We start from the raw sequence: 26,650 nt of genomic DNA on the forward strand, positions 1-26,650 counted from the left end.
GTGGTCTGACCATTGAAGAATTTTGCTGGCATACTTGACCTCTTTCCCCATGTGTGCTAATGAGACCAAAAATGGAATTTAGATATGTGTGCTTGAGGCCACCAAACATTTTGGGGGTGCTAATTTTCTTGTGCCAGAAATCCGCATATTTGCAGCACAAACCCAGTTTCTTGATGTTCTCTTAGCTGCATATACTTTTTGCAAAGAGCTAAGTGATGTCTGTGGTTCTCTGGCTTAAGAGAACTAGGGCATCCCCCCAGGAATGAAATTTGCTCTAGAGAAATCTTCATCGTCTCTCCAGGAAGGCCAAGAAGCTGTGCTAGTGTAGAGAACACTGAATCAGTTGTCAGAAACTTGGGACCTGGCCTGGGCTCTGCCACGAACTTGAATATGCCCTTCTGAGAGTCCGCAGTGTCCAGGGAGGTGATTTATGCCAGAGATGACAAAGGCCCATCGCCACCGTGCCAGCTCAAGCCAGCCTTCTTCCTGGAATTGATTCATTTAAAAGGATTGGTTTGAGAATTCCGTAGAACGGTGAACCACTTAGGAACTGCTCTGTCTTTTTTTTTAATACTGCCCTTTTTGAAAACTTTATTTATTTTTAGAGAGGGAGGGTGGGAGGGGCAGCAGAAGGAGAGGGAGAGAGAGAATCTCAAGGAGGCTCCACGCCCAGCAGGGAGTCCAGCACGGGCCTCGTTCTCATAACCCTGAGATCATGACCCGAGAGACGGATACTAAGCAGCTCAGCCACCCAGGCACCCCAGAAAACTGCTTTTTCTAAGGATGGGGTTCCCTGTAACTAAACTCTTTAGAGGAAACATTATCAGGGAGAAAGTACGTTGTTGTATCAACCCCACTGGAGATTTCAACAATTTGCTTAGTGATTTTGCTTATTTGTATTCTCCTGTAAACATGTCGCTGGTTAGTAAATCTATCAGCATGAAATTCAGGCTTTACAAGGTACATTTTCCCTTGTAACCGAAGAAGAATCTGTGCGAGGCAGTTTAATTTAATGCTTCATTGCAGGGTTAATGGAATTATAGATCACAGCTGGGCTTGTTCCTGCATTTGGAGGTGGAGGATTGAGGGTGGGGGCTGGAGAGATGGATACTGTTTGTTATGTTGTCCAGCTCAGCCTCTCTGATGGGACTAACTGGACAGTGGTATCTTCTGGTTCTCCCCAGACTGGAATGCTCAGATGTGATCATTTAAGACTGAAAGGATAACTGACCAGTTTTGTTTTTTAAAGATTTTATTTATTTATTTGGCAGAGAGCACAAGCAGGAGGAGTGGCAGGCAGAGGGAGAAGGAGAAGCAGGCTCCCCACCAAGCAGAGAGCCAGACATAGGGCTTGATCCCAGAACCCTGGGATCATGACCTGAGCCAAAGGCAGACGCTTAACAACTGAGCCACCCAGGCGTCCCATAGTCAGCAGCTTTTAAAGCTAGAATTCAGGTGGCTATTATTTTCTTTTTTAAAATAGGATCTAGGGGCGCCTGGGTGGCTCAGTGGGTTAAAGCCTCTGCCTTCGGCTCAGGTCATGATCCCAGGGTCCTGGGATCAAGTCCCACATCGGGCTCTCTGCTTCAGCAAGGAGCCTGCTCCCTCCTCTCTCTCTGTCTGCCTCTCTGCCTACTTGTGATCTCTGTCAAATAAATAAATAAAAAATAATAAAATAGGATCTAATAATGCTTATAAATCTCCTATTTCATATAAGTTTTAACCTGTAGGCAGTGAGATATTTTACATTTTTCTAGAATATGTTACATTTTATTCATCTCTAAAGTTATTATAAATAGACCATAGAAATGCTTCATCTTTGGCAAAGTTGAAATTGTAGTAGATTTGTGACAATAAAGTTCTTCATGCAAATCTTTTCCAAAAACTGTATTCTAGATGAGTATCTCCCGAAGAGGGAGGCTAACATTAGTGGTATAGGAAATAATTTTAGATAGCAGACAGGGAAATATTTCTTTTACATTTTAATTATAGCATTTAAAAAAGTGTATAGCTAGTACATCAAACCCAAGATTTTATAAATATTGTTTCAGGTAGAGAATAGTGTTGGCATGAGACAATTTAATGTGAAATATCAAAGGAGAATGCCACAGATGGTGTGCAGGTATTTTTTTAGAAGGTAGTATGCAAATGGCTTCAGACAAGGTAATCCTATTCTTGTCCCTATAATGAGAAACATGTTCTTTAAATTATTGAAATTAGACAAGTGAAAAAAAAATACAAAAAAACGCAGCACCTTTCCAGAATTCTTCCCTTTTAAGCTGAAGAAAGAAGGTCCCAGAGCTGAGAAATTTCTAGGAGGTTCTTTATGAAATAGACAGCCCAGTCCTTAAGGGTTCACACACAGGCTACAGACTACATGAGGGCTACGAAGGAAATAGGAAAAGTACTGAGGGCCTGATGAGACGTCAGTCGAGAGAAGGGGAGTGTAGGAAGGGCAGATCACCTCACGGCGCCCACAGGAAAATCATTAACCTCAGCGGGCACAGCTTGGAAGCTAGAGCTCTTCCAGGGGGAGGCCCGGAAGGACACTGACCTACCAAACGGAGCATGGCTGTTTGCAGCAGGACGTGGCTGAGGTATCTTCAGGGCTATTAAAAGGAACTGATAGGAATATGTACCTTCAGAGCCTGAGAGATAGGGACCCTGTCGGTCTGTGAGTCCTGTATGTCACCAGCCGGTGTCTGAGAAGTAAGAAGGGAGGGTAGTAAATCCACAGTGCCAAGTCTGCCTTTGATCTGCTGTCACTCTTCGGGGTTGCCACTCCTGGGTTCCAGTTTTTACCTGATAGTCATCAGTGGCCAGCCGGCAGAGGGGGCAGGATCAAAAAGGACAAATGGAGGTGGCTTGTTCCAAGTCGCAGGCCCCAGATAACAGGCAAATACAGAGAGGTTCAGCATGGAAGGCCCTGAGTTGGCAGCCTGGGAGGAGGAAGAAATAGGCCCCGGGGAGCTAGGAGGCCAGCCTCGCAGACCATCAGATGGTTGGTTAAACTCTTGCCAGTTCCTGCATGCTGTCCACTCAGGACCCATCAAAAGTTCTTGAACTCCCGAGAGCTGAGTGCTTTCAAAGCGTAGAGCTCAGCTCTGGGAAAGCTTCCATTCCCAGGACGCTGTCTATGACCTGGGCAGCATCGCCCTGCTGCTAGGGACCCTCGCTGACATCCCAGACATGCAGTTCGAGGTTACTTCTAAACGGTGTCCCCTGGTCACACAAGTGTCATTGATGGTGCACGCAAGGACAGAAATCAGGCCCCTTGCACACATTTAGGTCAGGAGGAGGGCTTTGGAATGACTCGGTTACTTTCTTCTACACCATTAGAATATTTATTGACCTCCAGTGGCTCCTATTAACTGAAGTGGTGGTAAAAATAGCGCAGAGCGAATGCTGTGTGGTGAAACGTCAGCCTGAGACCTGAACCAAACGACAGTGGCCCTCTGATGTGATGCCAAGAAACCAAGCAGGAAAAAGAAACTGTTTCTGTTCCCTCTTGTTACGGGGTTTTCATTGCCCTCCAAGCTTTGAATGTTTTCGGTATTGAGATTGCATTTGGAAAATGAGGATTCACAGTCATCCCACAAGCTTTACCCAAGTCCCTGGCTGGGGCCCTGACCTTGGGCCCAGAGCTGTCCCAGTTTCAGCTTGAATTAAGAGTCCCATGCTGTGTTGATATAACTATGCAACTGGTATTTCACCAGGACTGCTGGGCCCAGTCCTCCTCCTCACCAGGGATGTCACAAGATGTCCAAGGGCCCAGGGCACTGCCGGGCTTTGGGATTTGTGTGGATGGAGGCGGCCTCCTGGCACCCCGCTGTGTATTCACCGATTCAGGCCTGACCTGCAGGGAAGAGTTGAATACAGGCCCAAGGTCCCTAGCAGCAGACAACATTGGTGGGAGCCCTTACCAGGTAGTAGGTCCCCAAACCAGGTGTTCCTTAGGCACATCCCCTGCTGAGGTATGCAGGTGAGAGGAAGCACAAATGGGAACCACTCCCTTGCCCTCCCTTCCAAGCCCAGGGCAGACAGGGTAATGGTCCCACAGTGTCCACAGCCTAATCTCCAGAACCCGGGGTGTGTTACACCACAGGGTGGGGGGTAGGAATCACAGTTGCTTATCAGTCAGTGCTTAGATAGAGAGATTAGCCTGGATTATCCTGGAGGGTCAGTGTGATTACCGGTCCTTCAAAGTAGAAGAGGTGGGCAGGAGAGCAGGCGGAGCACCGAGCCGCAAGGACTCCCTTTGCCCTCTGGCTCTGAAGGTGGAGGGAGGGGCCCCAGCCAAAGAGTGCCTGTGGCCTGTCTAAAGGGGACAGTGCGAGGGGACAGACCCAACCCCAGAGCCGTGGAGTGAGGGCGGTCCTGCCAACACCCTGCTTTCAGTCCAGGAGACTGAGTTTGGATTTCTGCCTCACAGACCTGATAGTCCATTTGTGTTGTTTTTGCTCCCGTGTTTATAATAATTTGTTACAGCAGCGATAGACAACTAATACAGGCCAGAAAATAACAAAAACAGTGATAGTCACCATTTCCCGACGGATCGTTGTATGTGAGGAACTGTGCCAAGCACCTTACCGATATGATGTCATTTTCTCCTAACCCTGACCCTTTGAGAGGAGGTAGCATCCTGGTTTCATAGATACAGCCATGGTGCCCTGAGACGGTCAGATCAGTAAATATGCAGCAGGTTACATATACAGCTGGCAGGTGTCCACACTGGAATGGAAATCCTGGCCTGCCAGACCCTCCCAGATGCAACTACCACTTTAGGGAGCCCTTGGTTCAGAGACTTACATTTCCCTGCCTCCGCGCCCTTATCCTCCTGTCCTCTCTTTAAATGAGCCCTTAGTCACGAAAAATGCAAGCACACAGGGCACCTGGATGGCTCAGTGGGTTGAGCGTCCAACTCTTTTTTTTTTCTTTTTAAGATTTCATTTATTTATTTGACAGAGAGAGAGAGCACAAGCAGAGGGAGCGGCAGGAAGAGGGAGAGGGAAAAGGAGACTCCCCAATGAGCAGGGAGCCTGATGCAGGGCTCGATCCCAAGACCCTGGTACCGTGACCCTAGCCAAAGGCAGATGCTTAACCCACTGAGCTATCCAGGCACCCCCTTGAGCATCCGATTCTTGATTTCGGCTCAGGTCATGATCTCAGGGTCCTGGGACAGAGCCCCAAGTCAGGCTCCGAGCTCAGCAGAGAGCCCGCTTCTCCCTTTCCCTCCGTTCCTCCCCCCCTGCTTGAGTGTATGTGCATATTCTCTCTCTCTCTCTCTCTCTCTCTGTCTCTTAAATAATTAAGTCTTTAAGAAATAAAATAAAAATGCAAGCAATAGAATCTTAGGGAACTGTGCAAAACAGTTTGCGTTAAGAGGGAAAGGCGGGGTGGGGCACCTGGGTGGCTCAGTCAGTTAAGCCTCTGACTTTGGCTCAGGTCATGATCCCAGGGTCCCTGTTTAGTGGGGAGACTGCTTCTTCCTCTCCCCCTGCTCCTCCCTCGTGCACTAACTCTCGCTCGCTCTTTCTTGCTCTCTCTCTCAAATCTTTTTTTTTTTTTTTAGAAGAGGGAAAGGGGGCTATTCTATGATTCCTCCCCCCCTTCCCAGACTTTTGGCACTCAGACATAGCAGGTGGGCTTGCCCTCACCCCTCTTCCCATCACTGGCCTCAGACCTCAAGGAAAAGGCCCTTTCTTGTACAAAAACTGATCCGGTATATTCCATGGCCTCCTTGCAAGTTTGGACCAGTGCTGCTCATTTTTTAATTCTGATCTCTTCTAAACTTGAGTTGTTGGCTATGGGATGTATCCACAATTTCAAGATCCCAAGTGAAGACTGATGCTTCTTCCCCTTAGTGGTCCAAGAAATCCAGGAGCCTTCAGAGTCCGCGGGGATTCTGAAGTCATTTGAAAATTCCCTTTCCTGGTCCTGGCTAACAACTCTGTGGTCCCCAAGGCATTGCTGGGGTTTCTGTACCCAGAGCTTAGGGATCAGCAGGCCTCCTTGGCTGGGCTATAATTTAAGGAGCCCCCACCCCCAGCCCACAATCCTTCCTCCCTCCCTACTCACTGTCTCTCCTCTGTGTCTGCCCTGCATTGTGAGTTCCTCACCAGTAAGGCAAAGGGGAATTTTTCCTTCTTTTACTATTCATTCCACTTCATGCCATCTCTCAGTATTTGAACCCCGTTTCCCCTACAATCGTGTGCTGGGAGTGAGAGAGCATAGATGGACACTGTCCAATATAAAAGCCATGAAGGAAATGTGGCCATTGAAATGTGAAATTAACAAGAACTCAAAGTTGGATTTCTTCGTCGTGCTAGCCACACATTTCAAGGGCTTTCAGGTCCTATGTGGTTCATGGCTGCCCTACTGGACAGAGTGGACAGAACATTGTCATCATTGTAGGAGGTGACTTGGACATTACTTTATAGGAACCACCAAGTTACACTTCAAAAGGCAGTCGTGGAGGGAAGGGAAGAGGCGGGGTTGGCTGTAAGGAGACCCTGGTTCTCGCCCTCACTCTCACGCAGGTCCCTTAGCTCTCTGAGTTTTGAGGTTTTGTCTCTAACATAAGGACAATACTCACATGTGTCTCCCAGGACCGTTGTGATGGATACACGAGGTGGAGATGGGGAAAGTGTGTCGTAAAGTACCAAGGAAAGATAAAGAGTCTGAGATTCCTCCTTCCTGGAAGCCATTCAGAGGACTCGGGGTTCTCTGCCTCTCCATGATTCTCTCTCTGTCTCTTTTTTAAGATTTTGTTTATTTGGGAGCACGGGGGTGGCTCAGCCAGTTAAGTGTTTGCCTTCAGCTCAGGTCATAATCCCAGGGTCCTGGAATTGAGCCCCATTTTGGGCTCCCTACTTAGCGGGGAGCCTGTTTCTCCCTCTCTGCCTGGCCCTCTCCCTACTTGTGCTCTCTCTTCCTGCCTTTCTCTATCAATGAATAAATAAAATCTTTAAAAGAAAAAGATTTTATTTATTTAGAATGTGAGGTGGGGGAGGGGCAGAGGGAGAGGGAGAATCCCAAGCTGACTTCTGCTCAATCCCACAAGACCAAGATCATGACCTGAGCTGAAATCAAGAGTCGGACACTTAACTGACTGAGCCACCCAGGCTCCCCTCTCTTTTCTTTATACTAATTGATTAACTAGTAATTAAGCCCTCTTCTTTCCATAACAGTGTAGAATAACCCCACATATGAGAAGAACAATTGTAAATTAAAGCAATGAAGCATTAAGACGGGGGCGGGGGGCGGGGAGTGAGGAGTAAATGAAAGTATGACACATCAGAGAGGGAGAGAACTGAGAATAGAGATAAACTTACCCTACGGTCCTGTGTGGTTGCAGATTTTAGTGATAGTTCAGCACTGAGCTTCCTACCAGCCTAAGTGAAATGAACTTTGTCTTGCTTTCCCCCTCCCTTCTGACTTAACCAGACTATTCTGCCTTGATCTTTCCTTGTTTGAGTTGACCAGTGGATCTCTCCCTCCCCTCCGTCTCTTTCTCTGTCTCCCATCTTTCCTCTCTCACTGTCCTTCCCTTCCCTTCTTAAGTGCCCGTTAAACCAACTAGTGCCCCGGAGCATTTTCTCAGTTCTGCATTATACTCCTCTTTTGGGGACAAGAAGATGCCTCTAGCACAGCGCCCCGCTTCCATGACCCTCCCTGCATCTCCCTTCCATCCCTCTCCCCCTTTTCTCCCACTTATGGACAGCAAAGAGAGATAGAGTGGGAGAGGGTGAGAGTTCCATTCATCTTAAAGCTCATAAAAGGAGCCTTAGAGGCAAATCTCTCTTTCCGTGGTAACAGGGTGATAATTACTGCATGGGCTTTTCCCAAAGGCCTCTTTGCTGCTGGTACCACTTGCTTCCTTTTTAAGGAAGAGCTGCTGCTTGTGGAATGGGTGGGCAGGGGGCCACCTGTGCTGAACAGGAGGGGGGTGCTGACAGGATGCAAACCATCTGCAGTTTAAGCCACAAAGGAATTCTCCCAGAGGGGTTGTACAGAGAAGAGAATGAATGGTCTGGGGAGTATCATTTCACATGCATGCAATGTTTTCACTTTAAAAAAAAAAAAAAAAAAGACAGGGTAATGGCCGCATGAGAATCTTACTCCCCGGCATTGCCCAACTTTGTAACTGTGTTCCAGGTTACACCTGACTCTGTGCATGCGTGTGTGTGTGTGTGTGTGAGAGAGAGAGAGAGAGAGAGAGAGGGAGGAGAGCACAGCCACTCCCCCAAAGCAACATTTCCCAAAACCAGTGCTTTTTCAGTAGCTGTTTACAGGTAATTTGTATACTTGATGTTTGTTCCAAGTGTGAGAAGACATCTAGCAATATGAAAGCAAGAATGGATGGTCAAAGAGAAAAACCAAAATAGGGCACCTTTTTCTGTGCTTACTGTCTCAGCAACCTAAAGCTTAGGCCCCAACGCTAAGTCAGAATCTGACTGCATCTGTCCCCTGCAACGGAAAATAGCATCATGTGTTTTAATCCAGGTACTTGGGCAAGTCTTTGCATCGATCAGCATAAGATTGTTTATACTGTGTAAGAAACAGCCCCCAAAACACCCACCCTCGCTGTCTGGCCATTGCAGCTCAGTCTATGCTCTACGTCATTGTCACTCTCGGAACCCAGGTGCCAGAATACCAGCTATTTAAAGCACTGGCAAACCATGGCTAAGAGAAGCAGAGTGTGGTGAGCCACACACTATCTCTTAAAGCTTCTGCCCGGAAATGGCCTGTATAACTTCCACTGATCTGTTGTTGGCCAAAGGATGTCACATGGCTATGCTTGAATTCAAAGGCGACTAGAAGTAGAATTCTACCATGTGCTTATAAGAAGAGAAAATATATGGTGAACTGTACTAGTGACTATCATCATTTAATTACACACAAATGACAGCCCTAGCTTTATGCCATCTCCTCCCCATTATTTAAGCAGTCCTGTATCATGTAGTTTGTCATATATTTATACCTACCTATGCATTGCCAGGCACTGCGGCACCCAGTAGGACTGATAGCTTTCAGTAGCTCCTCTGGGTTGGGAAGAATGAGCAGATGAGGACTATGAAAACTGAGTTGCTTAAGGCATTGTAACCAATGCTATCAGTCATTTGCGTTTCCAGTTTTAGTACGTGTGCGGCCGAAGCGACTACTCAGCTGCATTTCAACAAAGTATTTGGACTGTGTTTTGATATGTGTCAGCTGATGGAAAATGCTGATGATTATGTAATATTTACCGAGCACCTACCATGCAGCCAAAGAGGAGTAGGACATAGTCCCTGTTCCCTGCTCTCAAGAAGCTTGCTGTCAACTAGAGGGGTGAGAAGCCAAAGAAGCCATCATAACTCACGGTGCCTAGTGCCGCAGAGACTGTCACCATGTGGTATGGAGCCAGAAGGACCAGGAGAAGCCATGGGGGCTGAAGGTCTTCCTAAACTTGTTATAATAAAATGCGGGAGGTTTCTTTTCCTGCTGATGATGATTTGGAAGATCCCCCCAAAACATTACCTAAGTGTCACAAGAGGTCTGCTTATCTCATCATCTGTTTGAGATTTTCTTTTTGTTTCCTTTAATGTCCTTTGTCTTTGGAAGTGCAACCTAGCCTTGACTTCTGTTACTGAAATGCAGCAGCTGATGTAAAGAAGCCCCGTGGATAAGGCAGCCCTTCCATTGGTCTGCCAAGTGTCTCTGGTTACAGTGTCACCTTTAGACTGGTCATGCTGGACTGCTGTGCCAGCCCAGGGTTTTTATGCCAGGTTACCTTGCATGTGAATGTGTTTTCTCCAGACCCACCTCTCCCAAGCTGGTCCATGCTGGATAGAGCTTACAGAGCAAAGTTGGGGGGAAGGAGACCTTCAGAGTCACCACTTGAAACTTCCCACTTCCCCTTCACCAGAGAAGACCGAAGGCAGGGAGATTGTTAGTGGCCCAGTGACCACTCTGTCCTCCAGGCTTTAGGGAACAGGGTCATCTCGGTGTGCTTGGAAAGGATGAATTTGAGAAAGCAACTCTAACAAAAGCACATTATCTCTTTGGTGATGATGATGACGGGAGCCCAGGCAGGAAGGGAAGGAGTGCAGTAGGAACCAGGAGACCCTGACCTTGTCCTAGATCTGGCTCGGCCACTGCTGAACATCTTGAGCAAGATTCTTCTACCTACCCCCGGTTCTTCATGTGCACTCAGACCGGCTGATTCTATGTCCCCAAGCTCTTATGAGTCATTGTTCGTGTTTATCACTTGAAGGGCAGGGTTCACGAAATGACTCACCAGTGTACTCATCTACACAGGCAGGGAGCCCAGGAACTTTTCATGTCTGATCATCATGATGACAGGTATCATTGCGCGACGGTGCATCAATGAAGAGTGTGGTTCTTGCCCAAGGCCTCTGGTGCGTGCGGATCCAGTGGACTGAAAGGGCCCAGCTTCTGCTAGCAGACCTCTTTCAGAGGAGAGAAAGGGCCTCTGTCCTCACTGCACTTCAAAGCTAAGCCTGTTCTAAAGCTGCCACACACTTAGAGGAGGGGGAAAGGAGGGTAGCTGTTGCTGATGGTGGGTCTGGAGGAATGCCGAAGGTTGAAGGACCAGAATGAAACCTTCCAGAGGGGGATTATGGTGTGGACAGAGCTGTGGATGAGAGTCTTGGGGCTGTGGACCTTTCTGACGCTCTGGAAGAAGAATTCTGCTGTTCTACGTTGCAATGGATTTTGCTCTAACTTGGAGTTTCACCAAAATTATATTAGGAGTTGAAGCTTATGGGACTGCAGTCTTATTTTCATGGAGATAAAATCCCAAGTGACTAAGTGAATTGTATTTATTTGGGTGGGTGTTTTGACTTAGGATTTAATTAGACTTGGATGCGCCTTGTTCCCTAAATCAACAGAGAGTGGGAGCTGCCTTCTAGAGAGGAGGTGGTCAGCCTTGGGAACAGGTGGTATCACGGACTTACACGGAATTCCCTGTGCTGTGATTTCTCATAGCTGGCAGGCTTCACGAGGTACACCAGCATCGTGGAGAGCCGAACAGCACTTGGTGGGGGTTCATACAAGAAGACTGTGGGTTTGACATCAAAGGGAACAGGCTCCAAAAGGTGACATTCCTTCGCCATAGGCATGGTACTATATGGGGCAGAGTTAGGATTTGCACTCCAGTATCTCTGGGCACAAATCCTTTACTTTCAGTCATTGTGTCTGCCTCCTCCTCTGTTCAAAGGCTTGCTTTCCAGCCCTCCAGAAGGTTCTCCAGAAGGTTCTCTGGAAGGTGAACATCACTTGAAGCTACATGAGTAATTGCTGGGCCTCTTCTCGGTGCCTAGCTCTGGTCTAGGTACTTGCAAAGGTGACAGCTTCTGGACAGCTGACCAGGAAGACCATCTTTTTCCGGGGTCTCCACCTCCCCCTCCGGAGGCTCAGGGAGAGGAATGAGCGCCCGGAGTACAGCTCAGCGTCAGACCAGGCTCTGCTCTTGATGAGGGAACTTTCTCTCTTACTTAGGAGGAACTTAGGGCCGTCTGAAGCCCTAGGGATATGATTTTCCTCAGGAGAACATTTAACTACTTCAGTATGGGAACCTCCAGCAGAGTCTTCAGAGTGACCTTTGTCCCACCGATCACACACGGACCTTTGGGGTCTGCCTTCAACCACCCTCCCCTGGGCGTGGCCTCAACCACAACCCCGCCGTGGCTTTGCTGTGTCTCAGTATCACAGGGAGACGAGGTCAGCTTTGTCTGCTCTGCCACAGCCCTCTTGTTTCCTCTCGTCCACTGCGCACTTTGATTTATCTCCCTCATTCATCTGTGATGCTCGGCTCTGTAAAATTGCCTGAAATGAGATCTGAAGGGAGGCTCTGACATTTTGAGGGATGTGGCAAGGTTGTGTGGCAGAGATGAAAGGGGCTGAGGGAAATGAGGTGGTTGCATGGCTCGGTGGGCTCAGACCCCTGCCTCTCCTTCAGCTTACCCTGAGATTTGGGGACAGGAACTCACAGCCCTACCAGTGGCAGCACGAGGCTTAAAAAAAAACCTCTCCTCTCTGGCTGCAGCTTTGGGCGGTCTTGATGTGCATTGTGGGTCAGTCATGAGCAGGCAGCTGAGGAAGACGTGCAGCAGAACCACAGGGCGTCTGGGTTGGGAGGGGGTCGTGGTGTTGCCTTGTACTGGGTGCTCTGGTGCACTAGAGGTGAGCATAGGAGCCCCTTTGGGTGTCCTCCAGTCAGCCAGAGCTGGCTTGGCTGGCTGAGCGCTGTGGGGGCAGATGAGGACTCCGGGCACCCTTTGCCTTGTACCATAGGAGTTCCTGTGGGGAGAAGGGATCCATTTCTCCATGGTCAGTCAGTGTGGAAGGAGCTCACAAGAGCTCTGGGTATCCCTGGGATGGAAGATCCTCGGGAGGCTGCCCAGGACCCGTGGCTGTTTATAGTCTGTGCTCTGAGTCTCATGAGCAGCCACAGCTCCCACTCACTGAGTACCTACTACGTTCCAGGCATTCTCTCAGATGGTTTCTGAATTTGCTTTAATGCCCCAAAGGACCCAACAGGACAGGAGTTATCCCCATTTCACAGATGAGGACTCTGGATCAGTAAGTCTAAGCAACTTGCCCAGGAGCACACAGGCAGTCTTGAATTCCAACCCAGGTTTGTGTGACTTCAAAGCCAATATTCCAAGATGTCATGATGCCTATCTCTAAAAGGGGGCTGGGTGTGGGGGTGTGCCTACCACAATTAGTCCAAGAATCCAGCTCTCTCAGAATAATCAGGAGTAACCTTCAAGGGGTACCTCATGGCTCAGTTGGCTAAGCATCTGTCTCTTGATTTCACCTCAGGTTATGATCTCAGGGTTGTGAGCTGAGCCCTTCATGGGGCTCTGCACTGGGCATGGAGAGTGTTTAAGATTCTCTTTCTCCCTTTCTCTCTGCCCCTCCCCATCTCTCTCTCTTCTACCACCCCCCCCCCCCCAAAGAAGTAACCTGCATCCACTTGTGCTCTAAGACTGGCTCCAGCCTCCCCTGGGAAGCTTCCCTCCCCTCTTCCTCCTCCCATTACCCCAACAGGGTCCTCTGGGGGGTCTCTCATCCATTCAGGGTCTCCCCCTCACCTCTGGTAGCACTTAACTTGCCTTTGAAATGTGGTCTCCTTTGGGGCCCATGGCAGGCTGAGTCATTAGAGCATACAACTCTTGATCTTACGGTCATGAGTTCGAGCCCCATGTTGGGCATAAAGCCTACTTAAAAATATATACGGTACACAGAGTGTGCTTTTTCCTGCTAAATTAAGAGAGGAACCAGAAGAATATCTTATTCTTGGCATTCCCTGGCTTTGCAGAGCCTGACGTATACTGTAGCAGCTGTTTGCTATATATTTAATTAACATTATCTTAAAGATGATTGATAAGTCTTACTGAAAATTTGTGTTCCCTCTCCTTTTCCATCCCATCCATTGGCAAGTCTTGGGCATAGTCCCTCCAAATGATCCTCAAATCCCTCTGCTTCCTTCTCTCTCTCTCTCTCTTCCCACCACATGGGTCCCCTCCCCAACATGGGTCCAGGCTGCCCTTATCTCTCATTGAGCTCCCACTGTGATCTCCCAACTGGGCTCATTGTCTCCTCTGTGGCCTTCCTGTGGTACATTCTCTAGCCACTGTGATCTTCTTTAACATGTATGTCAGATCACCTCTGCCCCCTGCCTAAAACTTTATCTCAGTGGACTCCCACTGCACATAGAATAAAACCCAGACTCTTTACTGTGGCCTCCAAGGTAGGACATGTTCTAGTCCCTGCCCATCTCTCTGGCCTCACCTCTTCCACTTTCCCCTCCATGACTGGTGCCTCCAACCAGCTCCTTGAATTCGCCAAACCCTTTGCATATGCTGTTCCCTCTCCCTGGCCTGTGCTCCCAGCCCCTCTCCCTTTGGCCTTACCAGACTGATTCACCCTGTCCTTCAAGTGTCAACTCACACATCACCCTCCTCTCAGAGATGCTGTCCCCGTCCACTCTATCTGACAAGGTCTCAGCTCTTAGTGTCTTTTAGAACATCGAGTCTGTTTCACATCCTGTCATTTTATTTGTGTATTATGACTCTGCATTCGGCCATAAGCATCAGTCAAACAAACTAGGTCGCTTCTGTTTGCAGGCGAATCTCTTTCCTAGCACAGTGCCCGGCTCTGAGAACTGCTCAGTATGTGTACCGTGAGCGGGCGAGTGACGGTCCGGCTCTGTGGTGCTGGGTTAGTGTGCAAAATATGTAAACCCATGTGCTGCAGGGACCCCCCCCCCCCAACCAGAAGATACTGGCCAGTCAGGCCTCAGCAGTGGTAAACAACTCATGGAGAGCACAAAATTCACCTGCGTGCTCAGGCTTCATCGTGAACTGTCCCACCCAGTCCTCATCCAGTCCTCAAAAGAACTTAACCATGGCTCCAGCCTGCCTTCAAGAAGGCATGGGTTTATTTCAAGAAGAAATGGGTTTGTTGGTGTCCAGGAGCTTCTCCTGTGGGAGACTGAGTGGTTTGACCCAGTCCCCTACCTTTTTTGGAAAAATGATTTCAAACCCTTGACCCCCTGACACGTTCAGGCTCCAGGTTTGCCGCTTCTCATCTACGTGACTTCTCTCAGCTACGTGAGAGGTCAGTTAACCATCCTGAGTCCCTGTGTCCTCATCTGAAAGATAAAATTAATGAGACCACATCGTGGAGCTGCTGAAGCATGGTTGCAGGAGATGTGGGGACAGTGGGTGTCAGCACAGTGGCAGGGCCCGGGCCACGCCCTTGCTGGACGGCCACAAGTTTGATGTAGCACAGAATAGCACAGAATTAGAATGCACGGAGGGGGAGAGGGAGGCATGAAAGGGGCAGGTGCCTAAACTGGGCAGCCAGGATGGACGTGTGGGTCCTTGTGGGTCCTTCTCGCCCCAGGTCCTACACCGCGGCCACGCAGCCCCTCTGTCCCTCAGCATGTGTGATTCTCCTCACCCACCTCTGGTCCCCCTACTTCTCCTGTACTTGGATACTCTGTCAGGAGAAAAATCAAAGATGCCATTTAAGGCCTGAGAACCCCAAGGGTAAGTGGCAGGAGCCAAAGTTGTACATACTCCACATCCTGGCAGGAGGGCCCCCTTTTTGGAACCAGCAGAGTGACCACCACATAACATCAGAGGTGCAAACCTGTGAAAATCCCCAGCAGAGGTCTTGAAACAGAACTTGAAAGGGTTTATGACCCTGTGGATTTGAACATCTCTTGTTAATTCCCAAAGCGATAATTCCCGCTCGTTTTGGGAAGTCAAGATCAGAGCCATAATTTGAGGAGGGCCTTGAATCGGGTTCTGATTATGTTTGAAGACACACCCTGTGGGATGATGAAGCTGTTGTGGGAGGGTCTGGGGTACTGAGTGGGCAGGGGGTGTGGCGGGGGAGGGGGAAGGGGAGTCAAGCAGGGTGTCTAGCCAAGGCAATTAAATGTCCTTGCTTCTTACTTTAAACAGAGGCCCGGGGTAGCCTCCCAGAGGGCTGTGCTGCTCTTAATGATCTGGAATAAAGGGCTAGAGAGCAGAGCCAGCAAGCTGGAGGGACTAATGCGGCCCTGGCCTTGAATGTCCCTGCGGGAAGTCTGTAAGAGAGCTCCTGTGTCCACAAGCAGCACTTGTCATGCTAATGACTCAGCCACTCTGGTGCCACTGAGGTCAGCTCCCAGATTTCAAATTTGAGCTCCACCAGCACTGGAGCCAAAGTGCTGGGGCTCTTTCTCTCTCCCTCATCCCCCCTCATCCTCCCACTTCCTGGCATGTTCTCCTGTGCTGTGGTTCCTGGCACAGTCCCTCTGCTGTGCTGTCACTGTCCTCTTCCTTGGCACATCGTCCCCCACATAGACACAGCGATATGACTGTGCATCACTGCCTGCTAAACGTGTTGTGGCCCCACATCACGAATGGGCCAGGGTGCTGGACTCCCAAGGCCAGCCAGCCTTGACCCTTGCTGCCACACCAGCCTCCCTGCCCACATCGTCACCATCCGCAGCACAAACTCTTAGCTGTCTCCGGCATACTCCATGCTGTCCTGAGGCTCTCGGCCCACGGAATGCCCTTGACCCTGCTTTGCCAGGCTGAAAATATGCTTTCTCTGTCCACATTGAGTGGACAGAAGTCACCCAGCTGGGCATCTCACACGTAGTAGGCAAGTTCCTTCCTTGGTGCTCCCAAAGGACCCCATGCAATGCTTTAACTTCTAACAAAATCTTGACTTTCTTTTTTGTCTATTTTGTCTATGCTCACCTTGAAAGCAGGGGTTATCTTATTTATCACTGAGTTTTTGGACCTAATAATAGAGTGTCCTGTACTCAGTAGTCCTCAGTCAGTACTTGTTGAACTGAACCCCGTGAGTCACGTCTCCCAGGTTCTTCACTAGGAACACCCTTGTTTTTCTCACTCTCAGCACCGGTTCAGCCCTTAGCAGCGTGGCTGGGGCAGAGTAGGTCTTCAGTGAGGATCAGGTGCAAGTCTGGCTGAGATGACTTGGGTGTAGCTGCCCCCCCCCCATCTGGCGGGGCACTTGCCAGAAGCTTACTGTGTAGAGGGTGCTCTGCTAGTGCTGTGGGGACACTGGAACCTGGAGTGGGGCCTTCCTTAAAGGTACAAAAGCCCTCTCCCTTATCTCAAAGACTGGGTCATGGGCAGTTGAGGGAAGGGGTAGTACAGACAGCAGAATGTCAATGCTTTCTGGTTCAGAGGTCAAAATGAGCCTGTTAGAGCAGAGGCAGACCAAGAAGACTTCCTGGAGGAGGCAACTTTTAATACATCTTGGAAAACAACTGGGATTTGTGAGTGGTGAGGAGGAGAAACAGCCATCCAGGCTTGGCAGGGAGGGAAATGGGAGGAGAAAAAGAGGAGAGAGCCTAGGGAATTCCTCTCTGGGAGAGGAAGTCCCATCTCTGAAAGCTATGTTTTCTAGGTTGGTAGGTGCTTCTGTCTGACATGTAAAGGCTCACCTTTGGTAGCCAGGGCCCACCACGCCCTTCGGAGGTAGCCAGGGCCTACCTCCCCTTGCTCCAGGCTGAGTCAGAAGTTATTCCCAGGTCCTTCAAGAGAAGCCTTCTACAAACAGACCCTAAGGCACTGAGGCAAATAGCTGACCGATTCGTAGGTGCCCTGTGCCTCACAGTGATAGAGCCTGTCGCCTAATGATTAAACACTGCACAAACACCCAAGCACCAGGGTGTCTCACCATAAATGGGTTGTAAACCAGGGTGGGAGCTGCTGTCCTATGAGCTGGGAGGATGTGAGGCTAGAGAAATGCTTTCTGCCCTAAGTAGCAGACCCTCTAGCAGGCGGCCAGAGAAAAGATCCAGACCTTGATGCAACCAGGAGGGAGGTCAGGGAGGAGAGAAGTTGGGGTTCTGAGGTCACGGAGAGTGGAGAAGAATAACTGCTTCCCTCCCCTCCCCTGTGCCAGGTGCTCGAAATACACAGTGCCTTAATATGCATCACAGCCTGGTGGATTCGATCTTTGAGTTGGGGACATAAAACTGGTAATTCATGGGCCTGGATTCAAACAAGATCTGTATTGCTGTTCCATTTCATCTGCATTCCCATCTACGAGGGGAAACTATCACCACCATCCTCAAGTTAGATGATGTCACTGACCCAAGGAGACTAAGTCATTTGTCTGGAGTCACGTGGCAAGTGGGACTAGGACCCAGTTGTCTGATGCTCTAACAGAAGCTGCTCCATTATCCCCAGTGATTACACTTTGCCCCCAGCCATTCCCAGGGGTCAGGAGACTCGAAGTACAAGATGTGGGACATTGTCTCTCCTACTCTATCTATACCCACTTCCACCATCTTTAAGTCCAACCAGTGAAAGAATCACACCTGATTCTGCCTGTTGCCTCCTAGAAGGAGGCCATCAGGCCCTACCGGTAGGAAAGGTGAGGGGTTCATGCCTACCTACCTGCCCATATTTTCCTGGTGGTACAGAAGGGCCAGACCTGGGGCCCCTGGGTGGCTCAGTTGGTTGAGTGTCTGACTCGGTTTCTGCTCAGGTCATCTCAGGGTCCTGGGATTGAGCCCTGAGTTGGGCTCTGCACTCAGCCAGGAGTCTGCTTCTCCTCTCCCTTTCTCTTTGAAACTCCCACCGCTTGCATGCTCTCTCTCTAAATAAATAAATAAATAATCTGGGGCTATGAATATCAAGCCGACCCTCACTGGCCTCTGATAGCCAGGGCTGAGAACAAAGCCCTCACTTGTCCCCGGCCATCTTGACTTATTGGGATCTCAGTCTCCCATTCTTCAGTGAGGAAAGGAACCATTCCATTAGCTTCTGGTTTTGTGATATTGCTAATAATAAGATCTAGAGACCACTGGAGAGCATGGAGGAGCTTGTGTGGCATTAAGGATAATTTGAAAATTAAACACCTAGAATTCTGTGTGGTCTGAGTGAGTTGACAACCATGCTTGTTGGCAAACCCCAGAAATCCCTGGAAGTTGGTTCTGAAACACCAGGGCTCTTTGAACTCCGGTGCTGGACACACCTGTAGGCCATCCAGAAGCTCGCCTGGAACTCCCAGTAGCTGTTGTTCTTGCACGGGCCCTGCAGTCCTCTCCACGGCACCTGGTAAACCTGAATTTGTACCTTCTGTGTTGTGTGTCAAAGGGGGAGGCTGCCGGGCTGCAAGGTCCTGAAGACAGAACCTTGAGTTTCAGAATCCAAGTTTCTCGTGCACTCCCCACCTTCTTTGTGCTTCAGTTTCTCCTTCTGTGAAATGGGCACAGAAGTCTTGGCCTTTGCCCTCCCATGGAGCTTACTGCACCCCTAGGACCCAAGTAACATTGCAAATGCGGGGCTCTGGCCAGAGCACCCCTGCTGCCACTGAGGAAATGGTAGAACAAAATGGAACGTGAAGCCTTGGGCTCAGATGCTGGGCCGTTTTGATGTGCTAATCAGGTTACAGCTAATTCTTTCAGAACCTCCTTCCCTGAGAGCCTAGGCCTTGCTAGTCTCCCAAATTCTGTCTCTGCCTGTGCCTTCCTGTGATGTGAGGTGGTGCTGAGCGAGGAGAGCTTCTGGATCCGCCAGGTTGCTTTTCAAATCCCGAGCTTTAGCCCCCGTCCTGCCCCGGCACGGTCCACGGCCCTTGTTCCAGAAGCCACCAGGTGGGCTTTGGGGAGTCGGAGTTTCTCTTCTGCCTTTCTTTTGCTTTTCATGTTGCTTGTGTTGCAAGAACTTGAACCTGAGGCAATATAATGCAGTGAAGGACAGAGACCCTGGAGAAGCCTCTTCCCCCAGTAATTCCGCTGGAAAAACCAAATCTCCGCTCCACCGCTTACTAACCAAGTGACTTAGAGGAAGTGAATGTGGAGCTAATAGAGGCCCTTCTCGTTCTCACTGGGGTACCCACCCATGATAAGCCCAATACATGGTAGCTATTATTCCGAAGGAACACTCAGCTCGGGGCAGGGCAGAACAGGAGCGTCTCCTGATTTATTCTCACCAGATGCTAAGCTCTCTGACAACAGAGACCCTGGTTGTCTGTCCGAACACTTTAAGTGGGAAGTTACAATCCCATACTAGAAACTCCGTAAATGTACGTGAATGATTTCAGTCCCCAGTGGTTCTGCTTATTTTTGAATCATTCTTTAACAACAGAACAGGGGAAATGGTTCCCATCTGGAACAAGAGAGGTTTTCAATAAGGAGAGGAACGCAGGCAAAGGGAACTCCTCTTGCCCAGGAGTGGGTGAAGTGCTCTCAGGATTTTACCTCATTTTCACCCTGCGAGACTTCTTGAGAAGTCAGCGCGACCTTACCTTTCAGTCGGGAAGCTAACATGAGGCTCAGGGAGGCGAGCTCGCTTGAGGCCAGACGGCCAGAGAAACTGAGGTACAGCAACAGTAGTAGCAGCCGTCAGAGCAGTAGTAACAGCAACCGACATCAGTCCAGTACTCACTACAAGCCAGGCACTTCCCCGAAATTTCCTCATTTCATCCTCTTGACAAGCCAGTGAGGGATTCTCATTTTCCGGATGAGGGGACTGAGGTACAAAAAGGTGACATAATGTGCACCCAGCCAGAGGTGTGCCTGAGGCTGGTATCGAGTCTCCAATGATCATTTTCTTCTTGTCTCCCAAAAGGGATTAGTAAGGACTTTGTAGCCATGAGCTTTCTGGAACAGAAGAATTAGGTTATTAAGTAAAATGGCGGCACTTCCTTTCCTAGAAGTCTTTAAAATGAGCCTCACGGTCCGTATACCCAGGACGTGTGGAAGGAAATTCTCCCAGAGGTGTAGGGTGAAGGTCAGAGAAACCGGGAGCCACCGTGGGGTCTAGCCTCTTCAAACTGCCCCCCTCTCCAATTGAGATGGCCGTATTATTTTCAGGGAAGAAACCCATCTGCCCTTCCCTGGAGTGAAATGACAGGTTTCGAAAATGCTCTCACAGTCTAAATTTAGCCAGCAGGGTCTCCATGGTCACCAGAAGAAAGATAGGTTTGACAGGTTGGCTGGAGGACAAAAGCCAGTCCTTGAAGAAATCAGTTCTCCTTTGAAAGGCAGGTCAGAGTTAACATGTCTGTCCACTGAGCCTGGGGTGTGAGTTTACCGACAGCCGCGGCAGCAGGAGCACTGGGTCCCGGGCAGAGCGAGCGCTTACTCTGCTCTGACCATCTCTCGGGATCCGCCAGCGTCAGAACAACTACCTGCGACACCCAGCACCGCACCTTGGAGCCCCTGTTCCACGGCGCTGCTTAGAATTTGTCCGAAGTGTTTATGTCCACAAATAGGAGAAGAGCATCAGGATACTGGATGTGCCACAGGCACATCCTGTGAGATCCCTCAACACAGAAACCTTGATCTGTGGAGGCGAGGGAGCAGAACCCAAAGGTTTCAGAATTCTCAGCCCCTGTAGTTTCAGTTTAAATCAGTCATTCGGCTTTCCCATTACTAGACCTTTTTATTTACATGTGTATTGACATTTTCAGCATTCTCTCGTGGTGAATTTTCATTTTCACTAAAACGGGCGTGTCTGTCTTTTCCCTTTCACCTTGATTATCCTTTCCTCAGTGACTTCTTGAGGACCAAAAACTTCCAGAACTTTCTCTGTAGCACACCCCCCACCCCCGCCGCTCCCTGACAGCCAACAAGGATTTCAGGGACACAGACACAGCCTGCTTGCCATCAGCACCTCCATCCCGACCCTTTGGACTCTGCTCAGGCAGTGATAAAGAGGGACTGAGAGGAAGATCATTCGCACCACGGCTGTGTCCTCGCAACTGGCAACCCGGACCTGGAAAAGAAATTACCTGGCGTGGGGGATGACTAAATTTAGTATTTCTTTTTCTGCTGCTGTCTTTGATCCACTTGGCCTTTGAAAATTGAAGTTCCTCAGATCTGTTCTTCCCCCCCGGTTATTTTGCTAGATAAACCGTTTGCACAGAATGGGGTGTATGTCTGCACATGCTTAATTTCCCTGGCATCTGATAAATGTTTTGAAATAGGGTAATGCTGGGAGCACTTTTCATTACCTTAAAGCACTTGCCGTAAATGGAATTGATTCTTTTCCTCAACTGCTATGATGTTACTGCTTTTTTTTTTTAGTGGATAAGATCACTCTAACTAGCTTCCCTTCTTATCATTTCCATCCTGTTCAGCCATCTTTTCCGTTCCTCCCCGGGTGTTTACTGGCAAATGAGATTCCATGGCCCCGCATGGCTGCACAGGTGTGTGTGAGACCTCTCTGACTTTGGGGTGGGAATTTGGCATCCCTGGTCTAAATGGAGGAAGGGGAGGTGGTGTAGAGCATTTGGGGTGGCGCAGAACGAAAGCATGAGTCAGGGATTGGAAATCTGAGGTCTAACTTTGGATCTACCACTGAACTCTGTGACCTCATGCAAGGTACTTATTCTCCTCTTGAACTCACCTATGAAAGGAGGGAGCGGAGCCAGGTGGCCCGAAGTTTTCTTTTTAGATCTGAACGTCTAGGGTCACCTTAGTTTACCAGATAGCCAACCCTGCTTAAGATTTGGGGCCTGGGGATCCCTGGGTGACTCAGTCACTAAGCATCTGCCTTTGGCTCAGGTCATGATCCCAGGGTCCTGGGATCGAGCCCTGCATCTGGCTCGCTGCTCAGTGGGAAGCCTGCTTCTCCTACCTGCCGCTCCCCCTGCTTGTGTTCCCTCTCTCGCTGTGTCTCTCTGTGTCAAATAAATAAACAAAATCTTAAAAAAAAAAAAAAAAAAACATTTGGGGTCTGATAATTAAAAATAAATTGTGTGGAGTTAGGTGCTTGTTGAGATCAGTGGTGTCTGGGTAGAGACTCTAGATCCTGCAGCAAATAAGCTCTGAGATGGTGGTAAAACTTGGAGCTTTCCATGGGGTAGACATAATAATTTGAAAAATGCTGAGGTTGTCAAAGGAACGAGATAAACTGCAAACAGTAGGGGGAGAATTCCGACCTGGGAAACAGAGCTGAGGTCATTTGCCTTTAGTACGCCTGCAATCCCTGCCTCCTGAGGCTTTTCCAGAAGCAGCGAATGTCTCGGAGATGCCCTGTCTCCCTCAGTATGAAGTTTGAACTCCGTTGCTAGGCTTACTGTGAGGTCTGGCCCCACTAAGTCTTAGCCCTTCTTTCTCTCTCTCCAGCCACACCGAACTACTTGCCATTCCCCCCAAAGTGCCCTCTCTTTTGTTTCATAGCCTTTGTGGAGGCTGTTCCCTCTACTTAAAATGCTTTTTCCACATTTACCCCATCCCACCCACAGCATGGCTCTTATCCTTCCCATGTTGAATGTCATCTCCTCCAGGAAGCCTTCCCTCACCACCCCAATTCCCAAGACCAGATTGGGTGACCCTCCTCTTTGCTTATGTCATCTTCTGAACTTTTTCCTTATCATACTGCCAAACACATGCTATTTTACATGTTTGTGGCTCTTGTACCCCTTCATCTATACCCTAAGCATCTTGAGGGCAAGGACTCATCCTATCGCCACTGTATTCTCGATATTTAGGTGAAATGAGGAAACTGCTCAGACAGGTAGATGAGCTCCATGTCACACCTCTCTGCTTGTTTGTGGGGCCAGAATTCACCCCCAGGTCTGCATATCTCCAGACCCACCCCTTCCCCATACTCTGTAAGACCTCTCCCCTTCACCCCACCTTCCCCTGGTACTGAAGGAGTCTTGTCTCTCTGTACCTCCTATGATCCCCTAAGAAGCAGGAGGGGGAAATGGAATTTTTCTCAGACCATGTGGTTTAGAGCTTCATGGACCACAGTGTTTGCTCCATGTCCGGAAGACTGAAGACTTCCATCCATTAACTTAGCAGGGTGAACCGTGCTACTGGGGGCCCCTAGAAGGGAGTCTCTGTTTATTTTCTCCCTAGAGTTTGCCAGGACAGTCCCAGCCCAGATGCACCTGTGAGATAAGTGTATTAGCCACTTTCCAAAAAGCATCGTGAATTTTGAAATCAAACACACTTTCTGAAGCCTCTTGGATTCCAGCCGCTTTGAATGTCCTTGGATTTTCTAAGGGACGCAAGTCTATAATACGCGTACAGCTGTGGCTCTTATCAGAATGCAGACATACCTCTCATTACCGTTAATTGCAGCTCTACCATTGGGTGATTTGGGCTCCCACCTCCTAGCTCCGTGACGGAGAACCCATTTTATAGCTTTGCTACATAGGATACATTACAGTATCTTCCAGGCAGCTGCTCTTTAGGTAAATTAATACCTGGGGGTCTTTTTTCTTCTCTAAGAAACTTTAAGCACTGTAACAGGCTTTCATTTAAGGCTGTGCACGTCTTACTTCACCAGATTGCTATTTGGAAGTTCTAACAAAACACCTTTATGAATAGCGGCCCTAATACCCTTAATCCACTAAACTTCCTGACATTTTAAACTAAGTGGATTGCTATGAATGAAATCTGGCTTTCTTGGGCTTTCCTAGTCTCTCTGCTCTCTTCCTCTCCCCAGCCCTGCCTGTGCATATATTCAGGGCCAAGGTGCTATGGTGCAAATTCTTTCTTGCTTTTAGGGCCCGAAACTAGAAAGGACCAGGAAATACCATGCAGCTTCTCCAGGCTCCAGGTTTTGCATTGCGTGGCCTGACCTACAGCTTTTTAAAAACAGAAATTTGGGTGAGGTTTCTGTTTCTCCTTAAAGCTTACGATTTAAGGGCACCTGGGTGGCTCAGTAGGTTAAAGCCTCTGCCTTTGGCTCAGGTCATGATCCCAGGGTCCTGGGATCGAGTCCCACATCGGGCTCTCTGCTCAGCTGGGAGCCTGCTTCTCTCTCTCTCTCTCTCTCTGCCTGCCTCTCTGCCTACTTGTGATCTCTGTCAAATAAATAAATAAAACTTTATAAAAAAAGCTTAGGATTTAAAAAAAAAAAAAACAAAAATCAAATGTAAGTTGCTTTCTTATTAAAGGAAAAAAAGCTTTTTTTAAATTATGGAAAAATAAAAAATACAGATAAGCAAACATCACATGATGTAGTGATATGCTGTGATCACTGTTAGCTACCTTGGTGCCTTCCAGACAATTATTTTTGGTTCATGTTAGCATTTACACATTTTACTTTTTTAAAGGAGCAAAAATTTGAGTTGTTGCTATGAGCCAGGCACTGTTCTAGGCTCTTGATATACATTGATTCCATTTTTCCAATAACTCTAGGAGTCAGAACCCATTGTACAGATGGTGATACAGGTATGCACACTGCTTAAGGAGTATGTCCAGAGTCAGCCAGCCAGAAGTGGCAGAGCTGGGGAGCATAACCTATAGTCCTTAATTGTAACAGCTACACTATGCAGCCTCTAAAAGAATAAGAAGTATTTTATAATTTACTTTTGTATTTTGACACTGCAGCATGAGCACCTTTTAATATCAGGATTATCAATATTCTTTTTAATGGCCACATGGTATTCTGTTCTATAGAGGAGCCACAGTTGGATTAATTCTTTCCCTCCTGATGGATGTTCATGACGTTCCACTCCTTTTGTTCTTATAAACAACAGTGGGAAGACCATTCTTGGAGCTAAATGTATGCACACTAGCTCGAGCTGCAAAGAAAGCCAGTATTCTATATTTTTCCTAATAATTCTGACATTTATGTGTGCAGATGATGCTCTTGAGGCCCCATGGAAGGACATAGTCTCAAGTATGTTCTGGCTACTGGGGACAGGGCTGCCCTGAACCATTCACACCCTTTCTGTCTCCATACTCCATTGTTCCTGGTACCATGTTTGCGATTGAAGGTTGGCTGAAGAATGGAGTTTCTGTTCAAGCCCAGCTAGCTGCCTGCAGCTGAACCTAAAAATGTCACATCAGTTTGCACGAGGCTCTGAACTGAATGAGCGTTTTTATCTTTTCCTCTGAACTTCCATGAAAGTACAGAACTGGGAGTAACTGTGATGTTACCTACCGATGGAGTCACCTACACCTGTAGAGACAGAAAGAGGAAGAGAAGGAAACCAGGGGGTAAAGGTTGTAAAGCGGCTTTTGGTGAGATCGTGAAAATTGTCCCCATAGCACCAAATACTTGACACAAGGCAAAAATTCAGAGACGATTAAGGTGGTTTCAGTCATGGACTCTGCTTCGGGATTCTTACCAGCAGTGTGGTCTGGGGCAAGTTACTTAACCCACTGCTCCTTAATATCCTCATGCATACTGGGAATGATAATACCTACTACACAGGGGATGGCAGGAGGATTAAGCAAGACCAGAGAATTTAGCACAGCAACTTCCATGATAAGAACTCCATGAAAATGAGAGCTTAAAAAAAATCCAAAAAAGGATACTGACTTATGAATCAGGCAGACTTGCTCTTCAGCATTATTAGCTACATGACCTTGAGCAACTGACTTAACCTCTTGGAGCTGTAGATCATGTGTGAGTTGGAGATAATGAAATCTATCTTACCAGGTTCTGGCGAGTTTTAATATCAGCACTGTATAACCATTGGTACACAGTTGGTTTTCAATACCCGGACCAAAATTTGTAAGCAGTTACTATGTGCCAGTCACTCTGTTTTATTTTTCTGCCCTCATTCAGGACAGTTTATCTCTTAGAAACTAGTGGCCTGGGGCACCTGGGTGGCTCAGTCATTAAGCATCTGCCTTTGGCTCTGGTCGTAATCCCAGGGTCCTGGGATCGGAGCCCTGCATCGGGCTCCCTTCTCCGAGGGCAGCCTGCTTCTCCCTCTCCCACTCCCTCTGCTGTGTTTTCTCTCCTGCTGTCTCTCTCTGTCAAATAAATAAATAAAATCTTAAAAAAAAAAAAAAAAAAAAAAACTAGTGGTCAAACAGAAGTTTAATTCTTAACCAGGCTGTAACTTTTCAGCTAGTGTCACGACTAGGCAAATACCTAGAATGAGCTGGGATCTTTGCCAAACTAACTTTTTTTTTCTTCCTTTGACTTAGACAAGATTGTGGTTTTGAGATTGTAGAAGGTTTTGTGAACCTATTTTATGGCTCCTATAAACTCACAAAGGAAACAATGGAACAACAAAGCTTAAGTATAGAACAGGTTTTCTTACAAGGACGACTACCTCATGGTGTTGTCAGAAGGGGTTCTATGGGATGAGGTGTTTCCATCATTTGATACAACACCTGACACTCAGAAGCTTTGCTTAAAGTTCAAGGGCTGTTGTCCCCAGCCGGGGACAGATGGAA

The 26,650-nt window shown here is 48.4% G+C and overlaps 1 protein-coding gene across 12 annotated transcripts in view; it reads left to right on the forward strand.

Annotated features, from left to right (window-relative positions):
* NAV2 (neuron navigator 2) overlaps positions 1-26,650 on the forward strand; it is a 398,868-nt gene that overhangs the window by 271,279 nt on the left and 100,939 nt on the right. The gene's annotated exons all lie outside the window — the stretch shown is intronic.

This window comes from Lutra lutra, chromosome 10 (genome assembly GCF_902655055.1).
Source record: "Lutra lutra chromosome 10, mLutLut1.2, whole genome shotgun sequence".
Lineage (NCBI taxonomy): Eukaryota > Metazoa > Chordata > Mammalia > Carnivora > Mustelidae > Lutra > Lutra lutra.